The sequence below is a fragment of the Diadema antillarum genome, unplaced genomic scaffold (assembly GCF_040938485.1).
Source record: "Diadema antillarum isolate AM-2024a unplaced genomic scaffold, OU_Dant_1.0 scf00000051, whole genome shotgun sequence".
NCBI classification, from domain to species: domain Eukaryota; kingdom Metazoa; phylum Echinodermata; class Echinoidea; order Diadematoida; family Diadematidae; genus Diadema; species Diadema antillarum.
Genome location: NW_027270940.1, coordinates 1,045,820 through 1,055,892, shown reverse-complemented (window position 1 = coordinate 1,055,892; position 10,073 = coordinate 1,045,820).

Below are 10,073 nucleotides of genomic sequence, written 5' to 3'. Positions count from 1 at the left end.
TAACATATCAAAAGTTCCCTAAGATTCGAGTGGTGAATCAGTGCCTAATTTGCATAAATTCAAAATTGCCGCCATGCAACCTATCTACGCCTATATCTCGGGACATGTAACCCGCAGAAAGTATACATCCCGGTTCTAAACCTATGTTTTTAGAATACAATTATGATATCTTTATTAACTTTCAAACATCCCTATATATAGTTTTTGCATATATTTGCATAAAATCACGTGCAAAATGGTCGCCATTTTGCCTGAGCCCGTATATTACATCATGTAAATGACCCCTTGTTGCCTGTGGCCTTGATTCAGCTACTAAGAATCATCAATGTAGTATATGTAACACTCAGGACTAAGTCGCTAAAGATCTGCATAGATTTACATCTTGTAAATCTATTCAAATTACGACCGTGTACACTCAAGTTTATACTTTCAGATGCCAATGTATACAACCTGTAGAACGTTATATGTCATGTCTGCAACCTTGAGTTTAAGGGCAAAATGTTGGAATAATACCATTCACAACCTTGATGATTATCCTTTCACCTACAACAGTTGCATAAATATTCATTGATTAAAAGTACTGTACTACTCACATTGCATTTTCTTCATATCATTTTTGAAACGTCTGAACATGTTCATGTGACACGAATTGTGTAAAATATCTCCTGAGGTCATGTATAATCTAATAATTTTGCTTCATGTTCAATGCTTACCTGTGTCTGTATTGCAATACTTTTTTGATCTATCATTCCACTTATCTGAAATCTCATATAGCGTCCAAAGTGTGCTTATGGTACACAAAATTAGTTTGTTTGTTTTACTTCCGTCATAAACATACATACAGATATAAAAGACAACATAAGGTACAAGGAAAATGAAACATCATGCATAAAATGAAACATACATACATAGCAAAAATGATTATTGTGACACATCATCGATATACGAAAAAGAATAGAATGTATAGGATTAGAGAAAGATAACGGCTGCGATGGATAGCCCATTATAATCAGCTGCACGTTTCTGGTGCCGCTGATCTTCCATGGGGACCAGTTATAAAGAGGTAAGAAAGAAAAGAGAGTAGAAGATTACATATTATATAAATATAAAATTAAATATGAAATATTGTTTTATAATGCAATATTATACAAAATCTCAAGGCAAAATTCACTTTCTTGAGATGTGTAGATACATTTCATGTATATCAGAAAAAAAATATATAGATGCGTTTACACAGGTGGACAAAACCACTTCAGAAAGGGACCGTTTAAAATCCTTCAGTGATGTGCAATCACGGACAGCATTGGTCTTAAATCATTGAGCAGATTTTTTTATTCAAACATTTTTTTTTTACATGTGATGATTTGCCTCCATGTTTCGTCGATACTTTTGTCTTTTGTTGTGAAACTTTTGGTGAAGGCATGTTTATCAATGAGCAACGGAACGTAAGTATAATAAATGACCATGCTGATTTGTACAAAAGTGGATTTTGCCACATTTTTGCGCGGTTTCTCCCAGTGACTTTCTGAAAAATATAAAACATTGTGATTCGTAGCTAGATACAAAAAAGAAGAAAAAAAGGCCTTAACTCACTTTTCAATTACACTATAACAGATGCATCAGTAGACCAATGCAAACATCCTTTTCGTCGGCGTCAAGTTCATACGAAAAGAAGACATAGATTCTGATAAGTCTTACTTTTACCATTTTTCATGTTATTGTATTTGCATCTTTATCAAAAGAGCTGTTTCCTATTGCCTTGAGGCTTTGCACTGTGAAAAACATTCAGAATTCAGTTTTGCTGGCGAAAAAGCAATCTGAAGCCAGATAAGAAACATTATACATAACAACATTCCCCGTCCCGAATGCTTCCAGGAGAAAGATTAGCACACGCAAAGTATTTGTGATACCATGCTGGGAATTTACAGAATACGGTTCGACCTCGATTATCCGACCTCCTTTTATTCGGAAATCTCTGTCATCCGGACGCGTTCACGCAGCGAAGTACTTTTTTTTCATCCAAAATTTGAGAAAAAACAGTGACTTTAACATCTTTTCTTGGAACTATTTCACTAGTTTCATAAGATGTGCATGATAGGTTTCTAATGAGGTAAAACATGTATGATTTTCACATAATTCTATTTTTGTGAAGAAGGGACTACAATTTTGCGCAGGCTATATAGCATAGATTACACCACCGCTGCGGGGTACGCTACCAGCTTAGTTGCCAGTACACTGGGACGACAGCTTGGACGGCAGTTTTGTACATTAAAGGGATCGTATAGTTCTGGTTGAGGCCTAATTTCAGTTTTCTAACATTTTTTGGTGAGATAATGAGAAACCTCCTATGAAATATGAAAGAGCATGTCGTTCCATGAAGAATTCAACTTTTATTTGATGAAAATTGGTTTTGAAATGGCTGAGATATCCAAAACAGAGCGATTCTAATAAAGTGTGGGACCCACATTTTATTACGGTTGCTTTGTTTTACTTTGTTTTTAGATGTTTCGGTCATTCCAAACCCGATTTTCTTCAAATAAACTTTGAATTCCTCTTAACATGGTATGCTCTGTACTATTTCATAAAGGTTTTCTTGGTATCTCACAAAAAGTTATAAGCCCAATTTTCATCTCCACCAATACTGTACTATCCCTTTAACATCGTGTCTCCCATAAATGGTCAATTCGCTTATCCGGATGAGCGCCGGTCCCGACATCTGGTCGGATAATCGAGGTCGAGCTGTAGTTGGGTTTGCACTACACCGTCGGGATCATCATCTCGCCAGGGAGGTGACGCCTCCCTGATCTCGGCAAGCGCATTTCGTCCATAGACATAATTCCGACTCTTGGAGGATTCGACTTCCGGACCTCCATTTTGAAAGTCAAATATGTTTTCCACTATCGTGCACATCCCCCGCTGCACAAACAAACCAGGTGAAATCACTGGCCTTTCCAGGTATAATTCCTGAACATATGCGTCGCGTCAACTGCTGAGGCTGTTGCCGAAGTAGACCACAAGTATACCGTGACAGAACATACTCCCACGAAGACTCGCATCACTTAAGGAGTTGGCATGCAACCAAACAAACAAAAACAAAAACACGTCATTTTCTTTTTATTCTTTTAAATGTGAGGTCATCATCATCAAATAGGAAAAAGCAATTCTTTTCGCCGTTGTTTTTAGGTATATTCCTTACTTTACATGAATTTTGTTGGTCAAATCTTAAAGATCACGCACTTATCCATCTTACGGTCATTTTCAATCGTTTCTATAGCAGCCTTAAAGGGATGATACATTAGTGGTGGAGATGAGGATTGGGCTCATAGAACTTTTTGCGAGATATCAAGAAACCACTTATGAAATAGTACAGAGGATATCATTCTAAGAGGAATTCAAAGCTTACTTGATGAAAATGGGGTTTGGAATGCCTGATGAGACATCCAAAAACCAAGTAAAACAAAGCGATCGTAATAAAAGCTGGCTGCCACCTTTTATCATGTACGATTGCTATGATTTGGATATTTCAGCCATTTCAAAATCATTTTCATCAAATAAACGTTGAATTCATTTTGGAATTGCATGCTCTTTTATATTTCATAAGAAGTTTTTTATTATCTCACACATACATACAAAAAAAATAAAAAAGGTAGGTCTCAACCAAAAACAGTTCGATCCCTTTAATCTATAATTTCTCAATTTGATACAAATGCATTCCAGTCAAACTCTTCAATGTACATTCAAGCAACTAACATGTGCCTCAGTGCCTTCTAAATATGGCAAACAAATATGTGGTTACACATAAATTGTACTCCAAGATGATACCACAAAGTTGGGGAAAAAACACGGTAGCAGTCTGCAGGAAAAAAACGAAATATATTTTAAAAAAACGCAAAAAGAAGAATAAAGAGGACACTCCCGCACACAACCTTGAATTCTACGAAATACACAAGCAATAAGGATCATGGTTCACTGGCATTACCAGACGGCAATGATTATCAATAGAGTTTACACCCACTCTACCTCCTCTCCGTATATACCGAATATGCTGGACATTCTACGAGTCTTTTATGTGTATCGGTTAGGGGTTTTCCCCTATCAAGCAAAAGGGGGATAGGAAGAATGTAGGAGAGTATAAGGATTTTTACCCTCTAAGCTATGTTAACCATCTCTTAATACCCTCACCTCATGTTGCGAAAAGAAACACACCACCCACTCACAAACGCACACACACACACGCACACATACACACAGGTTTATCTGTCTATGTAGAACATCCAACATACATAGTTACTGTTGGGTGTTCAGCTTTGCTGCATTATTGCAACAAAGTGGCACAAAGTAGACACGTACAACCCACGAATGGGAAAATAAAAAATCAGAGTTAGTCTCTTTCATTAATAAGCATGTTTGAACGGTATAAAGAATCGAGAAGCGCTGGTGTGATCGCCCCCAACGCAAAAACTATTGTTGTTGACGAAAAGAACAAACACCAGCGCAGAGAGAGAGAGAGAGAGAGAGAGATAGGGGAAAAAGCGGATCACTATTGTACTTGTGTTTGTTCTTTATTGAAGCATACGAGTTGCGGTGGGTAATAAGCAAAAACACATAAAAGCCAGTACACGTACAGGTAACTCTGACATGTCTGAAAGACATACTGTAGTCTGCGAACTAGGTTACCTGGCTCTGGGAGGTTAGTTTCTCTTCGGCATGAAGAGAACATAGGAGTGGTCTTTGGCTTGTTGGAGCTTTGACTTATATGAACGATCAAACGTTACTTGTGATAATAATTCGTATGCTGAGTTTTCGGTGAAGACTCGATCCTGCACGGTGTTTATTGACGGGTAAGTTCACAAAGTGATTTCGAAACTTTAGTGACTAGTGTATTCTTCACTATGGTGCGAATGATTCTTAAATACTACATGTCTTTTAGTACAGACCCTATCATACTAACATTGTATCAAATCACATTTAAACTACATAAGTGAATTCCATTATGGAATGTGAGATCAAAGTGCATGTTATTTATACTCACAGGAAAATTATATTGCGTTGGAATCTAAAAAGACCTTCAGGGTGAGTTAGCATTTCCCAAAGCAAAGTCAGAGCATTGAACTACGATACTCAAGTACACAACGTAAATAATAGTCGAGTACATTGGAATACAACTACAACGTATTTACATGGGCGCTTTTCTGTGGCGCTCATAAATAGTGCCTATACCCAGGTCGAAATTCCATGAGTGTTTTGACCATTACTTCTACTGGGCTATTAGAAAATCATTAAGCTAATGAATGGTTTCAACATGGAAAGTGACACACGGGACCATTATGAAAAAGCACTAGAGATACAGCCCCTTGGACCATTAGAAAACCATTACGAAAATGGACCATTAGAAATTTGAATTGATCCATAAGAAATCTATAGGAATTCAGAGTACGGAAGCGATGCACAATATTATAGTAATGAATATAATCAAATCTACTTTGCATGACAATTTATTATTACAGTAATTGCGACATTAATATGGAACACAATTAACATGCATTCGACAAACTGAAAGACTTATGAAGCCCGTAACAACAAATCTGACATAATGTCGCTTAGTGCCTTGTGATAGAAAGAATAAAAATCAAAATCTTGTTTGATATCCTTTTTCTGAGAAAATACGATTTCGTATGTTCATTTAATATGTCCCCAAAAAATCAATATGTATAATCTTGTTATGATTATAATAGTAAGTAGATGTACAAATGTATAAAATGTTCATAATAATGTTCATCGTCGGGTGAGAAAGTGAAGGGTGTTAAGTTGGCACTAAAACAACTGTATTCGAGATAACTTAACGCCCTTCTAATTCTCAACTGACATTTTATACATAAACATGTACATATATTAAACGTGTTTGTATATATATATATATATATATACATATATATTTCATTTCATTTCATTTATTTCCACTTTCAGGTTTACAAACTTTGCATTAAAAACAAAAATACATGGTGTCAAATATGATAGTGGCGGAATCATGAGAAGCACAAAGTAGGCTTATTGAAAATGATCCCTTAAGAAATATTGTGATGTAGATATATGTAATCATTTATAATCGCTGGTTTGTAACTGAATTGAAACGAATATGAATGCAAAATACGATAAGATTTACAACTTGAATCAATAAAAAAACTGGATATGTGTAGATATGAAAGTAGAGAAGAAAAGAAGAAACTCCATATTTAACTATTCGTCAACTTGTGACTTAATTGCATCACAAAGATGTTGTTTATATAATCTTTTAAATTGTCATACGGTCTTACTGATCCTGAAAACTAAATTAAAATTATTCCATAAAATAGTACCTTTATAAAATATTGATGACTGCGTACAAGATGTGCGATTTAATTGGGGATGAATACTCTGAGCAGTTCTGGTATTGAACTATTGCTGGTAAAATAATCAGAGAATACATTAGGAGAAAACTATTATTAAGTCTAAACATGAATATTGCAGACTCTAATGAAATTAAATCTTGAATGGATAATAGTTGAGTTTCTAAAAACAGAGGTAAACTGGGGGAAGCATATCTTGAATTGGTTATTAAACGCACTCCCCTTGTTTGTAATTTATATATTCGATCAATATTCTTATTAAAAGTGAATCCCCATACAATATTGCAGTAATTAATATGTGGTGAAATCAAAGCATGGTATAACATTTTAAGGACATTTCTAGGAAGATACTGTAATCTATGCAAAACCCCTATGTTTCTTGATATAATACTGGCTATGTAATCAATATGATAATTCCATGATAATCTTTCATCTATAATTACTCCTAAGAATTTTGTGCTTACAACTCTATCTATTTTCATATTCTTAAAATACAATTGCAAATTGTGGTCTGTTATAATTCGCATACCAAATGAAATATAATGAGTTTTATCTATATTCAAAATCAACTTATTGGCTTCCATCCAATCACTAATATTACGCAATTGTCTATTAACAATGCCAAACAGTTTACATGGATCTGAGCCTTTACAAAATACAATGGTATCATCAGCAAATAAAACATAACTTAAATGTTGAGTTGATAAAGGGAAATCATATATATATATATATATATAAGAAAAAAAAGAGGGCCTAAAATCGATCCTTGTGGAACACCACAATTAATTGTTCTGATATCAGATTCAATTTCATTAACTGCAATTTCTGTTGACGATCTTTAAGATAACTACTTAAAAGTGTGATAGCTACTTAAATGTTTGAATGTTTGAATATATATAAATACATCATTCGGACATAATGAACATCTAAAATCGTATTTTTGTAGATTACTCTCTGAAAAAAGAGGGTGAAAATCTTCGCTCTTGGAGGAGAGACTAACAGAAAAAAAAGTGAGTTACGAGTAAAATTGAAGTGAAATTTGGGTGAAAATATTTGTTAATGTTCAATGGAAAGTATTGGAGAAGCCGGCAGCATGTTTTTAATGGTATCTTCTAATGAAATCTATACTGAAATGTTCTCTCTAAAAAACTAGAAATGTCGCTACAGCGATTGGTTATACCCCCGCCAACCAACATTTCATAAGCTTTGGTCAAAACAACATTTCATAAGCTTTGGTCAAAAAACTGAGGAAGTAGTTAAATCCGCAAGATCTTTGCTTGATCTTCTGCCATTAATATGCCGTTACCATGGCAACGTACTTTCGGGTACTGTCGAAAAATGCGTCTTGCACATCTACAACCAAAGGCACACATCTGTACCAAGTTTCATGGAAATTGGGCAAAAACTGAGGAATTAGTTTGCAACACAAAATTTTCCATCATTTTGGCTCATAATATGTGAGCTGTTACCATGGCAACATACTTTTTGTCACTGTCAAGAAATGTGTCATGCTGACCTATATCCTAAGACAAACATTCAATATGAATTCCATGAGAATTGGAAGAACACTGATGAAGCAGTTTTGCCATGAAGCATTTTGCTCTATATTTTACCAATAATATGCCGTTACCATGGCAACGCACCTTTTGCCACTGCGGAAATATGTGTCTTGCACATTAACATATTCAGATGAACATCTGTACCTAATTTCATAAAAATTGATCAAAAACTGTGGGAGGAGTTCGCGACGCAAGATTTGTACCCATTTTTGCCCATAATATGCCGTTACCATGGCAACGTACTTTTGGGTACTGTCAAAAAATACGTCTTGCACATCTACAACCCAAGGCACACATCTGTGCCAAGTTTTATGGGAATCGGTTGAAAACTGAGGAAGTAGTTCGCGACGCAAGATTTGCAACGGACCGACCGCCCGCCCGACCGCCCGACCGCCCGACCGCCCGACCGACCGCCCGACCGACCGTCCGCTGATTCCTATATACCCCCTTCAAACTTCGTTTGCCGGGGGTATAAAAATCGAGTGAAAATTTTCACTCTAAAAAGAGTGAATACAAAAAAGAGTGACTTTCGAGTGAAATTGGAGTGAATTTTGAGTGAAAATGATCATTTTCACTCATTTTGGAGTGACGTCAGGGATCACTCGAAAAATTTTTTTTAGAGAGTTGACCTCAAGGTTTATCCCACTGAACCATTAGAGGTTCTTCGGTGGTTTCTAATGGTATCATATAGATGATGACTGGCGGGGGAGGGAACATACCGAATGTTCCACCCGAAGGGTTTGAAATGCTATTGAGGGAGGTTATAAGTCCAGAGACGAAGTCGAGGGACTTATAGCCTCCCGAAATAGCATTTTAAACCCTGAGGGTGGAACGTTTGGTACATGTTCCCGAAAACAAAAGTCATCATCTGTTATGTTATATGGGTTAGTCAAATACGTCAACGTCAACTACTAGCACGACACACTCGATCGCTCGCTCGCGCAGAGCCAAATTCACTGTGCGCGCGGTCCTAGGCCTTCTGTTTGTTACCTGAAAATGTTTTCCCATGGGAGAACATTACAAAGAATGTTCGCCCATGGGCGAACATAACGAATGTACCTCCATCACGTGACTGTGTTTAGGCAATCACTAAACGGTATTTGACTAACCCATTTAACATAGTAGTCTGTTCCACTTTTAGATATCACTTGACCAAAAAATAAACCAAAACAAAACAAAGCAAAAACTCAAATTCTATAATGATGGGCCGTCGGAAATTGTCTGATGGTTTCCATTAAAAGCGTAACTTTTTTTCACATGAAACAAAAACCCAGCATTAGTGCTTTGAAATAGTTTTAAATGTGAGTTAGGGAAAGAAACAACCAGTGTAAAAATATTGATTCTGTTTAATCACTGTCAAGTGTTGTTGAATACACAAAATGTGAACAATAGCTACAATAACAATGTTTTCAGACTAAACCGTTTACAGTTATGGTTTATTGAGAAAAGTACCTATATCTCCTTATATTTTAGGGTTTATTGCGAAACGTTTATATGGTAGGATGCTTTGTGGTACAACAGACCTACACATTATGCATATGTGATGTCAAATGTGGTATCTTGAACATAAATCTTTGCTCCCAAAGGTAAACAGGACCTTTAGGCCCATTGACAATTATCCCATTATAGTCTAAAACACAATTACATATCACTATATCTGCCCGGTAGACCCATAAAACACTCAGTTTCTATACTGGACCATCGGATATTCTCTGATGGTTTCTAGTAATAATAATCTTCACCATTTTAGATACCATTAGACCAGTGGAAAGCAGTGAAATTAGGCCAAAATAGTCTTAACCACATCTATAGATACCATTAGACCCACAAAGCACTCAAATTCTATAATGGGCCATCATTATTCTCCGATGGTTTCTAATGAGCTAACCTTCCCCATTAGATACCACTAGATCCATGAAAAACACTCAAATTATATAATCTGTACCAATACTGGATACTAACATTACACCCTCAAAACACTCAAATTCTACACTGGACCATTAGCAAGTCTCTGGTGATTTCTGATGGTCTAATTCTGGAATAGCCTTGACTCTGTCACCACTGAATCGTTGTCACTGAATTGTTTTAAACGTAAACTAAAAAAATCCCTCGCGCATTTGGCCTTTTG